We start from the raw sequence: 14,409 nt of genomic DNA, 5'->3' as shown, positions 1-14,409 counted from the left end.
GCTCTGGCACCACTCAACCACCTGAAAAACCTCTCTCCTGTACATCTCCTCATCACCATCTTCCAGCCAACCATCAACAATGACAATGTAGACTGAAAGATCAAGAGTTCATCTTTATTATAGAATATGTAACCCAGTGCACAAACTATCATGTAAACAGGATCAACTTGTTTGCATTGCCCAATTTCTTTGACCACTGTTGCCCACCCAGGATTGTTTACGATATTTTTTGTCCCCTTTGCCCACTTTTGCTCCATATTACTTCTTGTTATTTTATAAATGGCCTGTAGGCTAATCCACCATGGAAGCATCCACAGAACCGGCCTTGCTTGAGTTCTCCAGCACTATGTGGGGGAACTGACGCTCAGATCCCAAACTAGATGAGAGCTGGAGTGGAATCTGAGATTTCAATCATTTCAGTCCAGGAAGTTAGGATCCAAACTAATCCTATTGGCCCAATCTTGTCAAATTGCCAGTTGCCGGACACGTTGGAACACAATGCTCACTGTCATTGAAGGAAAGGAAAACTTTTGCATCAAATAAATCAGGATTGATGTCAGAAAATTGAATAAGAATATGGTTCATGGTTTCCATTAATATGAGGGAATATATATGAAATAAAACCTGAAATTCTTGCTCTTCACAGACATCCTTGAAAACAGAAGAGAACCCCAAAGAATGAATGGCAGTAAAACGTTAGAACCCAAAGCTCCCTCTCCCCCTCCCATGCACAAACAGCAGCAGAACATCAAACCCCCTCCCACTTACTTCAGCAGGAAGCATCAGCACCCATCACCCACCAAACAAGTAATTTCACCACCTCTCTGAAAATGTGCAACTGTTGAAAAGAAACACAGAAAATATTCTAATTATGACATAAATCACATTTTGTAATAACTAAGCAAGCACATACGAAAAAAAAGAGCATTCCACATTAGCAATCCCTTCTGATTTCTTAGAATGTTCATTCTCTTACATAGATGCTGCCTGATTCGCTACATTCCTACAACCACTTTGCACCCCATCCCTCTGCGCTCTCTTTCATCTCTTCTACAGAAAGTGTTCCATTGAACGAAATATCTCATTACTAATATCAACGTATACACTGAAGGTATACCAAGCAACGCACTCAAGATGCTGGAGGAACTCAGCAGGCCAGCGAGCATCTATAGAAAGGAGTAAATAGTCGACGTTTCGGGCCCAGATCCTTCATCAGAATATAAACCAAATCTACTTTTGGAAACACTAGCTTATATAAACACATTAAAGCCACGATTGCATCTCACGTCTCTGAATAATATTACATGCGATATAAACACAGATCACTACAATTCAATTCTTCTTCAGAGTGCATTTTCAATCTTCTGTTCTGTTGCTCCTCCTACTAGTTCTATTATGACGAGTATTGTGGATTTGTCCCGGATCTGGTAATGGGAGAATGATTTCTCGTTTTCCAGTTGCTTCTCGCTAAAAATAAGGCGCAGATCATCCACACACTCAAGAAACGAGCGAACCGTTAAGCAACCCTGATTAATAGTTAGATTTTTAAATTAAACATAACATGTACAGAATTGATTCGAGAAAACTGAATTCGAAGTAAAGGAAACAATTCTGCCTCGATCAGCGAAGCTACATGGAATATCTAGATGCCCTTTGTCAACTTCCTCGTTACACTATCTAACCAATTTTCACCTCAGAAACCGATATGATATGTTTTTCAAGTATCTAATAAAGAAGGCAGCAAATTTTTAAACGTAATGATCTGCATCGCATTAAATTCAGCTTCCGATTCCGATATATCAACCATAATTCTTTCGCCTTTCAAACCAATAACGCACACTTGATAGATCTTTCCCATTTTGGTCTCAGCAGCTTCGATTGCTGCTGCGGTACCCGGGAAGGTCTATTAAAATGAACTAGATTTAGTTTCACTTGCGTTACGGAACTCTGGCTGAAGGGCTGGGCTGTTCGGTGTTTTGTAAACCGGATTAGGGGAACGAAGTTAGCAAATCAATGTCAGACGGGGACATAATGTTGGGATATCTCTGGGAGAGGTGGACATAAAACAGGGCAAACTTTCCTGGGGGGCGTATATTTAACAAAACAACAAGAAGTGTCCAAATAAAATGTTAAACTCGAGGAAACGGGATAATTCGGAGACAAATTGCACGAACAAGGAAGTTAAAGGAATAAACCGCCTTCTTTTCGAGGGAGTGGTCAGAGGGTTTACATTTCACTGCACTTGTTTGGCGTAACCTACAATCGTCGTCTTTGATTGACGAAAACTCCCCTGTTGTGCAGGTGCATCGGATAGGAACAACTGCGGAGTAACGAGCCGTGATTCCATTTACAAAAGACTGAAATTTGTTAAGCGACCAGAGGAAATCAAAGGTAAAATAAATCACATCGTGAGTAAAATAAGGACAGACCCCCAACGCCGAGTTTGGGTGGGCAAACTCACTCCAGTGTCTTGTTCACAAGTTGTTGCCGTCACAGATTTACGGTGCAGCTCGGAGCGGAAAGCGTACGCGCGATTCTACATGGGTCTTTGGCTGATCGAAGTCCCAGAATGGAAAGGGATCTCCTGGTAAACCCGGACCTGGTTAGGTAGGCTTGGATAGTGAGAGGTCGGTGTGCTTAGAGAGCTCTTAATATACAAACTGTTTTGTGATATACTTGAACTAATTTTGGTTTGCCACGCAAAAAAAAAATTGTTACCACAATTCCCCACTCCCATCGACCGGCGGTAATCTTTCGACCATTCGTTTGTTAAAGAAACAATTTAAACTTGCCTTAAATATTCAAATATTTTGATGCCACTACGCTTCTGTGAAGAGAATTCGAAAGACTGAAATTCTGTCTTTAGCGGGCAAAGCTTATTTTTAAATAGCACCCCACCCCCCACGCCCACACCAGTTCTCGATTCTCCCACAAGAGAATCCCCTCCACATCCTGTCAAGGTCTTTCAGGATTTTTACATTTAAATAAAGTCCCTCTCACATGCTCCCCTAAACTCAGTACATACAAACCACCGACTGTTCAACTTGTCTTCAAAAGACTATCTGCTAGCTCCGGGAATTAGTTCAATATACTGTGCATTCCCTGAGTTGCTTCCAATGCATTTTTAGTCTTCTGAATTTTGTTTCCCCTTTTAAATCAGAATCAGTTTATTACCGTTGTCTTAGTGAGGTGAAAATTTCTGTATTTGTTCATGAACTTGAAGACGCCACGGTAGTGTAGCGGTGAGCACGAGTTATTACAGCTCGGGGCGTCGAAGTTCCGAGTTCATTTCGGGCTCCCCCTGGAAGGAGTTCGTACATTCTCCCAATAACCGCGTGGTAGCCCAATTGTTAACAAACCCATTAATGGTTTATGTACTCGGTCAAGTATTAGGCTAACGATTGCTTACTATTATAATCATTTCTAATTTGTGTGTTTTATTTTTGTTACTTGTACTTGTCGTTCTGTGGATTAGCAATCAAACATTGTTGATTAATGTTGAGTTACTCTTCCCTCTTGTGTCTGTGGTATCCTGATGTGCTACATCTTGTGTTCTTTGTTTCTGAATGTAAAATGGAAAGCCTGTTGGGCTTGAGATGTCAGTTACAGTTTGTCACAAAATTCAAAAGTTTTTCCCATTGGGTTGGGTGTGGCTTCCTAACTATATGCCTCAGCCCAGGAAAAGCCCAGTCCCATATCCTACATCTCAGACCTATGACACAGGATTTGCCAGGGACGTCTGCTATATTTGATGGAAATTCAGTGATGTTGCCAAGATTTGAGTGTTCTATGAATATCACTTTCAGGTAGGAATGCATCATGTAACAGCTCTGACATTCCAAACTCATGTCCCAACTATCAATCGGCAGTGGCCTCTTTCAGTGATGCAGACACGACTTGCAGGGTTTTGGCACATTGAATGGCAAGAGGATGTAAACCAAATGAGACCCTGGAAGGAAAGGGGGTCCCTTGATTATTATCAGGGCAAGTTGTGTTTGGGTGAGGACTGGTGTGTTGCGATCTAATCAGCATATATTGTCATAATGGGGGACATTGGGAGTGGACTCAAATGCAAGACACAGACACTGAAGTACCAGGAACAGGACTAGGCATGAGAAGGAAGCAAGGAAAGTGGAGAAGAAAGGACACTGGACATGACACCAGCCCTGGATGAGACAAGGACTCTGGACCTGGGCTAGGACCCGACTAGGATAGGGAACCAGGACATGGAACTGGGAACTAGGAGCCTGGGCTTGGACTCCGAGCCAGAGACTGGACAAGGACCCGGAACTGGGGTCTTGACTCGGGCTCGGACCCCAGAACCAGGCAAAGAGATGACGAGATTACAGGACAAGGGAACCCCATCATAGGACGAGGGAACCCCAGCACTGGGCTGGGCAAGGTACTCCTGGGCTGGGTGAGGCATATGACAAGACAAAAACACAAAGCCGTGGCCAGGACAGGACAAGGACCTTGGATGTGACTAGTACTGGACAAGAACCCGAAGCCTTGACTTGGGCGAGGAAGCGACAGGAATGCAGAGCCTTGGTCGAGGGAGAACAGGAAGGCAGAACACAGAGCCTGGGTTGAGGGAGAACAGGAACGCAGAACGCCGAGCCAGGACCCCTCCTTGGGTACAGGACATAGGGCCTGGACTAATTACATAGAACACCAAACACAACGAAACAGTTCCCAACACTAGGTAGTGGCAAAATGGCCGGACCTACCTGGTGAAGGTGTGGATATGAGAGGCAGTTCCCAACGCTAGGTAGCAGTAAAATAGCCAGACCTACCTAGCCGCTTCTATGAGTCTGTTCTACGAGTCTGTGGTGGCCAGTGCTATCATGTTTGCTGTTGTGTGCTGGGGCAGCAGGCTGAGGGTAGCAGACACCAACAGAATCAACAAACTCATCCATAAGGCCAGTGATGTTGTGGGGGTGGAACTGGAAGAGGATGCTGTCCAAGTTGCATGTCATCTTGGACAATCTCTCCTATCCACTCTATAACGTACTGGTTAGGCACAGGAGTACATTCAGCCAGAGACTCATTCCACCGAGAAGCAACACTGAGGGACATAGGAAGTCATTCCTGCCTGTGGCCATCAAACTTTACAACTCCTCCCTTGGAGTGTCAGACACCCTGAGCCAATAGACTGGTCCTGGACTTATTTCCACTTGGCATAATTTACTCATCATTATTTAATTATTTATGGTTTTATATTGCTAAATTTCTACACTATTCTTGGTCGGTGCGACTGCAACAAAACCCAACTTACATCGGGATCAATAAAGTATGTCTGTCTGTCTGTCTGGCGAAGGCATGGACATGGACAGAGAGTTCCAAACAGGGCGAGGTTTCAGGCAGAGGCGAGGCAGGAAGGGATACTGACAGGAACAATCCAACAGCCCAAGGCTGAATCCTGAAGCTACTTATGAGGCCAGCCCAAACAAGAATCAGCTGCCTCAACAGAAGCTGGGGAAACCTGGAAAACCTGGAATAAGGAACTCATACCAAACCGCAAACCGGAATACGGATTTCACGGACTGGACCATGACATATATAGAGAAAGATATTCTGATTTCTTTGCCTAATTATGGCAGAAATAATTTGACATGCCAGTCACTATTGATAATTTGAAAGGATTTTCAAATCATAATAACCTTAATCAAATGTTTCTTGCTTCTAATGTTTTAACAAATATAAACACTAAATTTAAGGTGATACTATTACATTGTTTTTGTTTAAAACCCTTGGATACTTTAGGGAGAATGCAAAAATTAGTAGATGTTTGGAACCTGCTGCATTGGAGGTGGTAGAAACAGAATATAGTACCATTTCAGAAGTATTTAAACAGACCCATGAACTGGAAGAGTTTGACAGAACACAGACCCTATGCAAGCAGATGGGATTAGTTTAACTTGGCTTCATGGTTGGTGCAGACATGATGTACTAATAAGCCTTTTCCTGTTAAGTACTTTTCTATGTTCTATAACAGAAAACAACCCAGAGCTCCTTCAAATCACCCCAGGATACGCTCCAGTTAAAATGAAAATATGTGTTTTGTAACCATTGGTAAATCTGTTCCTTTCTTCACTCACATTTCTGGTAGTCACTTCACCAATCAGATCAAATTTATTGAACCATTTTATTTTATTTCATCTAAGCAAATACTTTTAATGAAGGCACTGTTCAAGAAGTTGTGGTTGGTGTATACTTAACACCTTAAACAAATTCTGTAGTAATTCCAACAAAATGTTCTATTGCAGGAGATGATGACCCAGATGTTTACAGAGTGGAAATGACCTGTGGACACGCTGTGGATCCCATTTCACTCACGGAATACAGTTGGAACCGTATAAGTCAGGTGGATATCACAAACAATCCTTTCTGTTATATCTCATGCTCAATCCACTTTTTAAATGGGAATGTTTTACAATATTTTTCAATTTCTATTCCAGGTTCATTTCAAATTCCACTGCCCTGCACAACACTTTACAGTACAGGCAACCTGGGTTCAATTGAGAGCTAGGTAATGTTAGAGATCTAGAAGATTATAAGGCTAACAGGAAGGAGCTTAAGAAGGAAATTAGGAGAGCCAGAAGGGGCCATGAGAAGGCCTTGGCAGGCAGGATAAAGGAAAACTCCAAGGCATTCTACAAGTATGTGAATAGCAAGAGGATAAGATGTGAAAGAATAGGACCTATCAAGTGTGACAGTGGGAAAGTGTGTATGGAACTGGAGAAAATAGCAGAGGTACTTAATGAATACTTTACTTCAGTATTCACCACGGAAAAGGACCATGGTGATTGTAGTGATGACTTGCAGCAGACTGAAATCTTGAGCATGTAGATATTGAGAAAAAGGATATGCTGGAGCTTTTGGAAAGCATCAAATTGAGTAAGTCGCTGGGACTGGATGAGATATACCCCAGGCTACTGTGGGAGGCAAGGGAGGAGATTGCTGAGCCTCTGGCGATGATCTTTGCATCATCAATGAGGATGGGGGAGGTTCCGGAGGATTGGAGGGTTGCAGATGTTATTCCTTTATTCAAGAAAGTGTGTAGAGATAGTCCAGGAAATTATAGACCAGTGAGTCTTACCTCACTGATTGGTAAGTTAATAGAGAAAATCTTGAGAGGCAGGATTTATGAACATTTGGAGAGTTATAATATGATTAGGAATAGTCAGCATGGCTTTGTCAAGGGCAGGTCCTGCCTTACGAGCCTGATTGAATTTTTTGAGGATGTGACTAAACACATTGATGAAGTAAGAGCAGTAGATGTTGTGTATATGGATTTCAGCAAGGCATTTGATAAGGTACCCCATGCAAGGCTTATTGAGAAAGCAAGGAAGCATTGGATCCAAGGGGACATTGCTTTATGGATCCAGAACTGGCTTGCCCACAGAAGGCAAAGAGTGGTTGTAGATGGGTCATATTCTGCATGCAGGTTGGTCACCAGTGGAGTGCCTCAGGGATCTGTTCTGGGACCCTTACTCTTTGTGGTTAAGGAGGCATGCAGTGCATTGGCCTCCATTAATCATGGAATTGAATTTAGGAATCGAGAGGTAATGTTGCAGCTATGTAGGACCCTGGTCAGACCCCACCTGGAGTACTGTGCTTAGTTCTGGTTGCCTCACTACAGGAAGGATGTGGAAGCCATAGAAAAGGTGCAGAGGAGATTTACAAGGATGTTGCCTGGATTGGGGAACATGCCTTATGAGAATAGATTGAGTGAAATCCGCTTTTTCTCCTTGGAGTAATGGAGGATGAGGGGTGACCTGATAGAGGTGTATAAGATGATGAGAGTCATTGATCGTGTGTATAGTCAGAGGCTATTTCCCAGGGCTGAAATGGTTGCCACAAGAGGACCCAGGTTTAAGGTGCTGGGGAGTAGGTACAGAGGAGATGTCAGGGGTAAGTTTTTTACTCAGAGAGTGGTGAGTGCGTGGAATTGGCTGCTGGCAATGGTGATGGAGGCGGATATGACAGGATTTTTTAAGAGACCTTTGGATAGGTACATGGAGCTTAAAAAATAGAGGGCTATGGGTAAGCCTAGTAATTTCTAAGGTAGGGACATGTTCGGCACAAACTTGTGGGCCGAAGGGCCTGTATTGTGCTGTAGGTTTTCTGTGTTTTTATGTTTTTCAGTTGAATATCACTCCCAAAATCTCTCAATGTATTTAGTACTTTGCCCATTGCTTAAATATAATGCCAACGGCGGGGGGGGGGGGGGGGGGGGGTACTAGATATTGTTACTGCAATAATCATTTCATGTCAAAATTACAGCAAACTTTTAATTTGTGTGCAACATCAAAATTTATCAATAGAGGAAATGTCATAACATTAATTTTAAAGAAGCACATTTAAAAGCTAAGATTACATTATTATATACAGTGGATTATCAGTAGTGAATGTTCTTAATTATTAATTTCATCATCCGTCTTTGTTTAGTGTCCTAGGTTTGGGAGTTATGTGGAACAGAAAGACGAATCGGACATATCAGTGACTTGTTCAGTCTGCACGGCCAACGATGGAATTCCTTTTGAATTTTGCTGGCAATATATGAAGGAGTGGAAAGGCCCAGCTCTGCGTTCTGAATGATGAATGAAGGATGGATTAATATCCAGCTGGAAACCTTGAAAAATTGTGACACAAAAACTTTAGCTTACAGTAATATTCAAAATTGTCCTAAAATCCGTGCTTGTCCCACTTGTGGTTTGCTTATAGAACATCAAGATAAGTGCAAATATGTCATGTGTGTCAGATGCCATGTGGAATTTTGCTTTGCCTGCCTTAACACAACGGCAATTTGCAGTAAATCATCTAAGTATTCTCTTCATTGTGCTATACCTGTAGCCCCAAGGCAAACAGGTATTCCAGTGCGGAATCGTACTCAAGATTAGACCTCCAATTCCACTTCAGATTCTGATTCAATTGGCGGTCCAAGTCCCACCCCACGTCTGGCTCCACGTCCTGCTCCAAAAACACGTCCCGCTCCACGTCCTGCTCCACGTCCCAATCCAAAAACATGTCCCGCTCCAAAAACACGTCCCATTCCAAAAACACGTTCCGCTCCAAAAACATGTCCTGCTCCAAAAACACGTCCCGCTCCAAAAACACGTCCCACTCCAAAAACACGTTCTGCTCCAAAAACATGTCCCGCTCCACGTCCTGCTCCACCACCCGCTCCAAGTCCCACTCCAAATAGTATTCTGACCACTATACAAAATCCCACTCAAAACCCTGTTCAGAATCTTTCTTTAAATTCTCAGTCTAATTGTGCAATTCTATAAGTAAACAATCTAGATCGGAGATTGCTGAAGGTACAAAAATGCAGAACAGTCAGTTAAGCATTGTTAGAGCATATTATGTAATTTGCTTGACCCTTTGTTCTCTAGTGACAGATTGTTTCATTCATTGTTCCCATGGTGATGTGATCTGAGAATCCATAAGTAGAATAAATAATTGTCATTTCATCTTCCATAAAACATCCAGCCCTGGTTTAAAGTAGATAACTGCATTATGTTTATATACAGTTTAAATTCATGATAATCATGTCTCCTCATTTTTCTGCAACATTCTCTGTATAATGTGGGGAAACATAATTGATCACCTTTGTATTTAGAGTGTTCTTCTGCAATTTTTTCCCAGGCATTTCATTGGTCGACCTCCTTGCTGTCACGGTCCGGTCCGTAATGTCCGGACTCCGGGTCTTCCAGCTGTCCCTTGTTTCAGTTGGGCTTAATCATAGGCACCTGATGCTCGTCTTGATCATTGGGAATATAAGTGGCCCTGGGTTTGCGTGCAGTTGCTGGTTTGTCTTGTTGGTATATTGTCCTTGCTTCTGTGGGGTAAGTCAGGCTGTCTTTGCCGTTACCCTGCAGTTGGATCTGTCCCTTCCTGTCCTTGCCTCTGTTGGGTAAGCCAGGCCATCTTTGCTGTTACCCTGAGTCTGGACTGTTCCCTTCCCCTTCCTTCTGAAGCCTTGCCTGCAACCTGTGTCTGGAGCCTCGCCTGCAACCTTGTCAAGTTTACTCACCAGAGCGAGACCGGAGCCTTGCTGTGTCGAGATAAGGAACTGTCTATTGTTGAGTTGGAACTGTCTCTGTGTCCATGCCTTCACTAGGTAGGTCTGGCTGTTTGCCGCTATCTAGTGTTAGGAACCGTCTCGTCGTGTTCAGCATTCTGTGTATGTCCCGGCCCTACATCCTGTTCCCAAGGACTGGTCCCAGCTCTGTGTTCCATGTTCCTGTCTCTCAAGTCCAAGGCTCCGTGTTCCTGTGCTCTAGACCAAAGGCTCTGTGTTCCTGTCCTCCCCAAGACCAAGTCAAGACTTCCGGCTTTGTGTTCTGAGGTTCCTGTCTTCCAAGACTATGTCATGTCTTCGCCTACTTCTGGAGTCCGAGCCCGAGTCAAGACCCAGGTATTGGGTCCTTGTCCAGTCTCTGGCTCAGAGTCCGAACCCAAGCCTTGTCATGCCCTCGCCTCGAGGAATGCAAGCCTCATCATGTCCTCACCTCAAGGAACCCAAGCCATGTCCAGTCCTGTAGCCACGTCATGTCCTCGCCTAGTTCTAGAGTCCGAGCCCGAGTCAAGACCCAGGTACTGGGTTCTTGTCCAGTCTCCAGCTCGGAGTCCAAGCCCAGGATCCTAGTTCCAAGTTCCTTGTCCTGGTCCCACTTTCCTAGCCAATGTCCTACCCCAAGTCTGTGTTTTTGTCTCAGCTCCTAGTCCCCATCCAGTCACATCCCTAACTCTAGTCTCTAGTCCTGTCCTGTTCCGAGCACTTCAGTGTCTGTGTCTTGCATTTGGGTCTGCCACCAGCACCCACCATATGATACTTGCTTTATTAAGATTAAAAACATTGACATGTGAAATGTATCAATATTCAAATACCCAAAAATAGGTTGATGCATTAAGTAGTGTGTCATCTTGAGTTGTGATGTCATTAAAATATATTCAACTATTGTATAATCTTTCGTAAAATAAAATTTATGTTGAGCAGAATTGTGCAAAAAGCAATTTGGCGTGAGTATATTTAAATGAATAAATGGAAACAGGAACAAAAGTAAATTGTTCAAGTCACAAAGTGCAGCCCAAACCTTCTGACATATTACCCACTCACATCCATCAGATGTTTAATCCATAATAAAGTACTTGCAATGAGTCTTTATAATTTAAATTATGCAACATTCAGAAAACTGTTGGTTACTCACTGAGAAACACACCATCACATGAGATAGAGAGTTTATCCTTCAATGGTGTATACAGTCTTCAGGCATAGGTTGAAAATGTGAAGGGGGACATCCAACAGGCACCTGAAGAGCAACTTCTTCATGCAGAAGGAGGTGAGTGTATGAAACCTGTTGCCAGAGAAATTACTTGATGAATGAGTTGGGTGAAAGGGCCTGTTCCTATGCTGAATTACTCTATCAGTCCATGACTGTTGCCCTTCACAGTGGTTTAAAAATGTACTGTTCGCATTTAAGTATGCTGCTCATATATTTAGTAATTCTATACACTAAAATCACCTTACTATAATACAATTAAGAGATAATAAGAATATTAGAAGATAGTTTATAGTTATAACATTGCTAAAGCCCATATCACTGCTAAAGATATGTATAGGCCTCTGTTAGTCTCGATGTACCATGGATTTCCGCCTTTGGAAAGGTTTTTTTTTATGGAAGTCCAGCAGTTGCCCAAGCTGCAAGTCTCCCCTCTCCACACCACCGATGTTGTCCAAGGGAAGGGCATTTGGACCCATGCAGCTTGGCACCGGTGACAGCAATGTGTGGTCAAGTGCCTTGCTCAAGGACACACACAGAGCCTCAGCCAAGGCACCAACTAGCAACCTTCAGATCATTAGATGAACACCTTAACCACTTGGCCATGCGCCAACACTGCTAAAGATATATCCAAGAGCTGTATCTAATATTTACATCATTTTAATCAGTGGTGCTCCAGTCATTGCACCAGAACTTTTGCTGTCCATCGGACACGTACACCAGCAGTGTTCTGCAAAGTTCAGAAGGCCAGCGGATCGGCCTACAAGATATATGTGTAAACTAGCTGAGAAACTTTGGGTGTGGTGCATTGCCAATATTTGTACTTCTCTCGTTCACAGCTTGCTCTTGTAACTTCATTGAGAAGGCTGACATTTAATGCACAGACGTCAGACAGGGTGAATGGGGTCTCCAGGGAGACGGAACCAGAGCTCGACAAACCCAGACAGGGCCTTATATACTGCATTCGTGGTAAGCTGTCTTTACTCCAGCACTCATATCATTTCTCAACAAAACCCAACATTTGTCTTCCTAAGCAGAGTTTAGGAAAACGATGGTGCCTAATGGTGACTCCTTCAGTTGCATCTTCAGAAACAGCTCTATTTCTATCTTCGATATCTCTTTTTTTTTTCCTTTTCAAGGTTCTTTTAAAAGATCCTGACCTGGAGTTACATACTGACTCTGGTTCTTTGTGGAAATGGGACCCATCCTCAGGGCCTCATGACCAGCTGCTTTTTGATATGCCAAGGATGCAGACTGGAAGACTAGAGCACCTTCAGTGTGCCGGATTTTCGTAGCTCTGGATGCGGGCAGACTCAAGGCCGGTGCCACTGCCTGATGCATTGTGGGAGAGGGAAGATCAAAAGTAGTGAACTGGCTGCTGGTTCTTTGGACACAGAGCTCAGAAAATGTGACGCAACAGACTTTTAACGAGTTGCTTTGTTATGCCTCTCCTCTCGCTGTGAAATGCAGACATCTCTTTTCCCCATATGAGGGAGAGAGAGAGCCTGCAATATGTTGAATTACCAGGTGAACCAGTCGTCTTTCGTGTATTGCAAGTCTGTGTCTTACTGATGCTTTGTTGCATGCTTGAGTGTTTGGTGAAGTGTACCGCCGATGCTTTGTGCTGGTGGGGTGGGGGGGGAGATCATTGATTTGCTGCTTATGCATGGGGGTGGGAGTTGGGGGGGGGCTCTGGTGTTCTAACATTTAACTGTCATTCACTCTTTGTGGTACTCCTCTTTTCGTGGATGTTTGTGAAGAAAAAGAACTTCAGGATGTGTATTGTATACATTTCTCTGACATTAAATGTACCTATTGAAACCTATTAATTACTTGTTTCACCTGAATATTGGCTTTGATTGACTTCATTGTGAGGATACCTGAGATCCTTTGAACATCAACATTATTCAATCTCTCAACATTTCAAGCACTCTACTTTTCTGTATTGTGCCACACTCCTGAGCCCTCAGTCAGTTTGTCTTTATCTCACTGAAACCCATTTTCATCCTCCTTCAGATTCTTCATCCAACACAGTTATGTCTTGTCAGCAAACCAAGAAATCCATTTGACCCTCTTCATCAAAATGTTGCTGTAGTTCCTGAATCATTGAATGCCAAGTGCTGATCCCTGCTGTAACTGATCAGACACAGCTTGATGACCTGAGTGCGACATTCATTCCTACTCTTAGGTTTCTGTCCAATTACCAGTTCCCAATTCATGTCAGAATAAAGCTTCCAAAAATTCAAAACATGATGCCTGCTGGATCCCCATTATCTATTCCCTAGTCACATACTCTAAAGCTCTACTAAAATCATCAAATATGATCCCTTTTCATAAATCTTCTCAAACCTTTTATTTTGTTGTAATTTTATTTCATCTTTCATTATAGATCCCAGCATTTTCCTTGTTCGTTAGGCTGTCAGATTGATACCGAGTGTGTTCCTGAGGAATTGATAGAAGTTTGACCGCAGAAACAACGCTGTAATACACTAGGATTGCTTAAGGGGCAAAAAGCCTCTCAACCAGCCATTGAATTGGGGGATGTTTTTATAATGATGTACTTCAATCCCTTGATTGCCCAGCCAAATCCACCATCAAACTCTGGCTTCTCTCTTGCTCCTCTAGAAAATAGCGTGATCACATTTCCAAACCTCTAATCTCCAATCTACTTCTATGAGAATTTTAAACTCTCCCTTTGCTGGGTGCTCGGTGAGGCTCTCCCTCACTGCCCACTTTTTGTCATACCTGCTTCTCTCTGACACACCCAGACTTACCACCATAGCCACGAAAGCCCCACCCATCCAATATACCCCTCATCTGGTCTCACATCTCACCTACCAGCTTGTGCTCCCCCCATCTTCTTATTCTGGTTTCCATCCCCTTCCTTTCCAGTCCTGATGAAGTCCTTTCCAGTATATTGACAGTTTAGTCCCCCCATTGATGCTGATTTCCTTCAGCATCTCCTGTGTGCGGAAGATTTCAAGCATTTTCGAAATCTCTTGTGTTCATACCAAGGGCCCAGCTTCAACCAGAAGACCACAAGACATAGGAGCAGAATTGGGCCATTCAGCCCAAATAAGTCAGTTTCACCATTGTATCATGGCTGATCCTGAATCCTACT

At 43.2% G+C, this 14,409-nt stretch overlaps 1 protein-coding gene and 1 long non-coding RNA gene across 2 annotated transcripts in view; one reads left to right on the top strand and one right to left on the bottom strand.

The window, feature by feature from the left end:
* The window catches only part of LOC140725436 (E3 ubiquitin-protein ligase DDB_G0292642-like), a 201,418-nt gene that overhangs the window by 137,078 nt on the left and 49,931 nt on the right, over positions 1 to 14,409 (bottom strand). The gene's annotated exons all lie outside the window — the stretch shown is intronic.
* Positions 1,959 to 12,863, top strand: LOC140725430 (uncharacterized). Its single transcript, XR_012098347.1, has 5 exons — positions 1,959 to 2,391; positions 6,267 to 6,364; positions 8,452 to 11,348; positions 12,128 to 12,257; positions 12,428 to 12,863. It is a non-coding gene; the product is annotated as an uncharacterized lncRNA (long non-coding RNA).

The sequence above is a fragment of the Hemitrygon akajei genome, chromosome 3 (genome assembly GCF_048418815.1).
Source record: "Hemitrygon akajei chromosome 3, sHemAka1.3, whole genome shotgun sequence".
In the NCBI taxonomy this organism is placed as follows: domain Eukaryota; kingdom Metazoa; phylum Chordata; class Chondrichthyes; order Myliobatiformes; family Dasyatidae; genus Hemitrygon; species Hemitrygon akajei.
The sequence above is the reverse complement of the archived record's forward strand: the minus strand, read 5'-3'. Positions and strand labels throughout refer to the sequence as shown.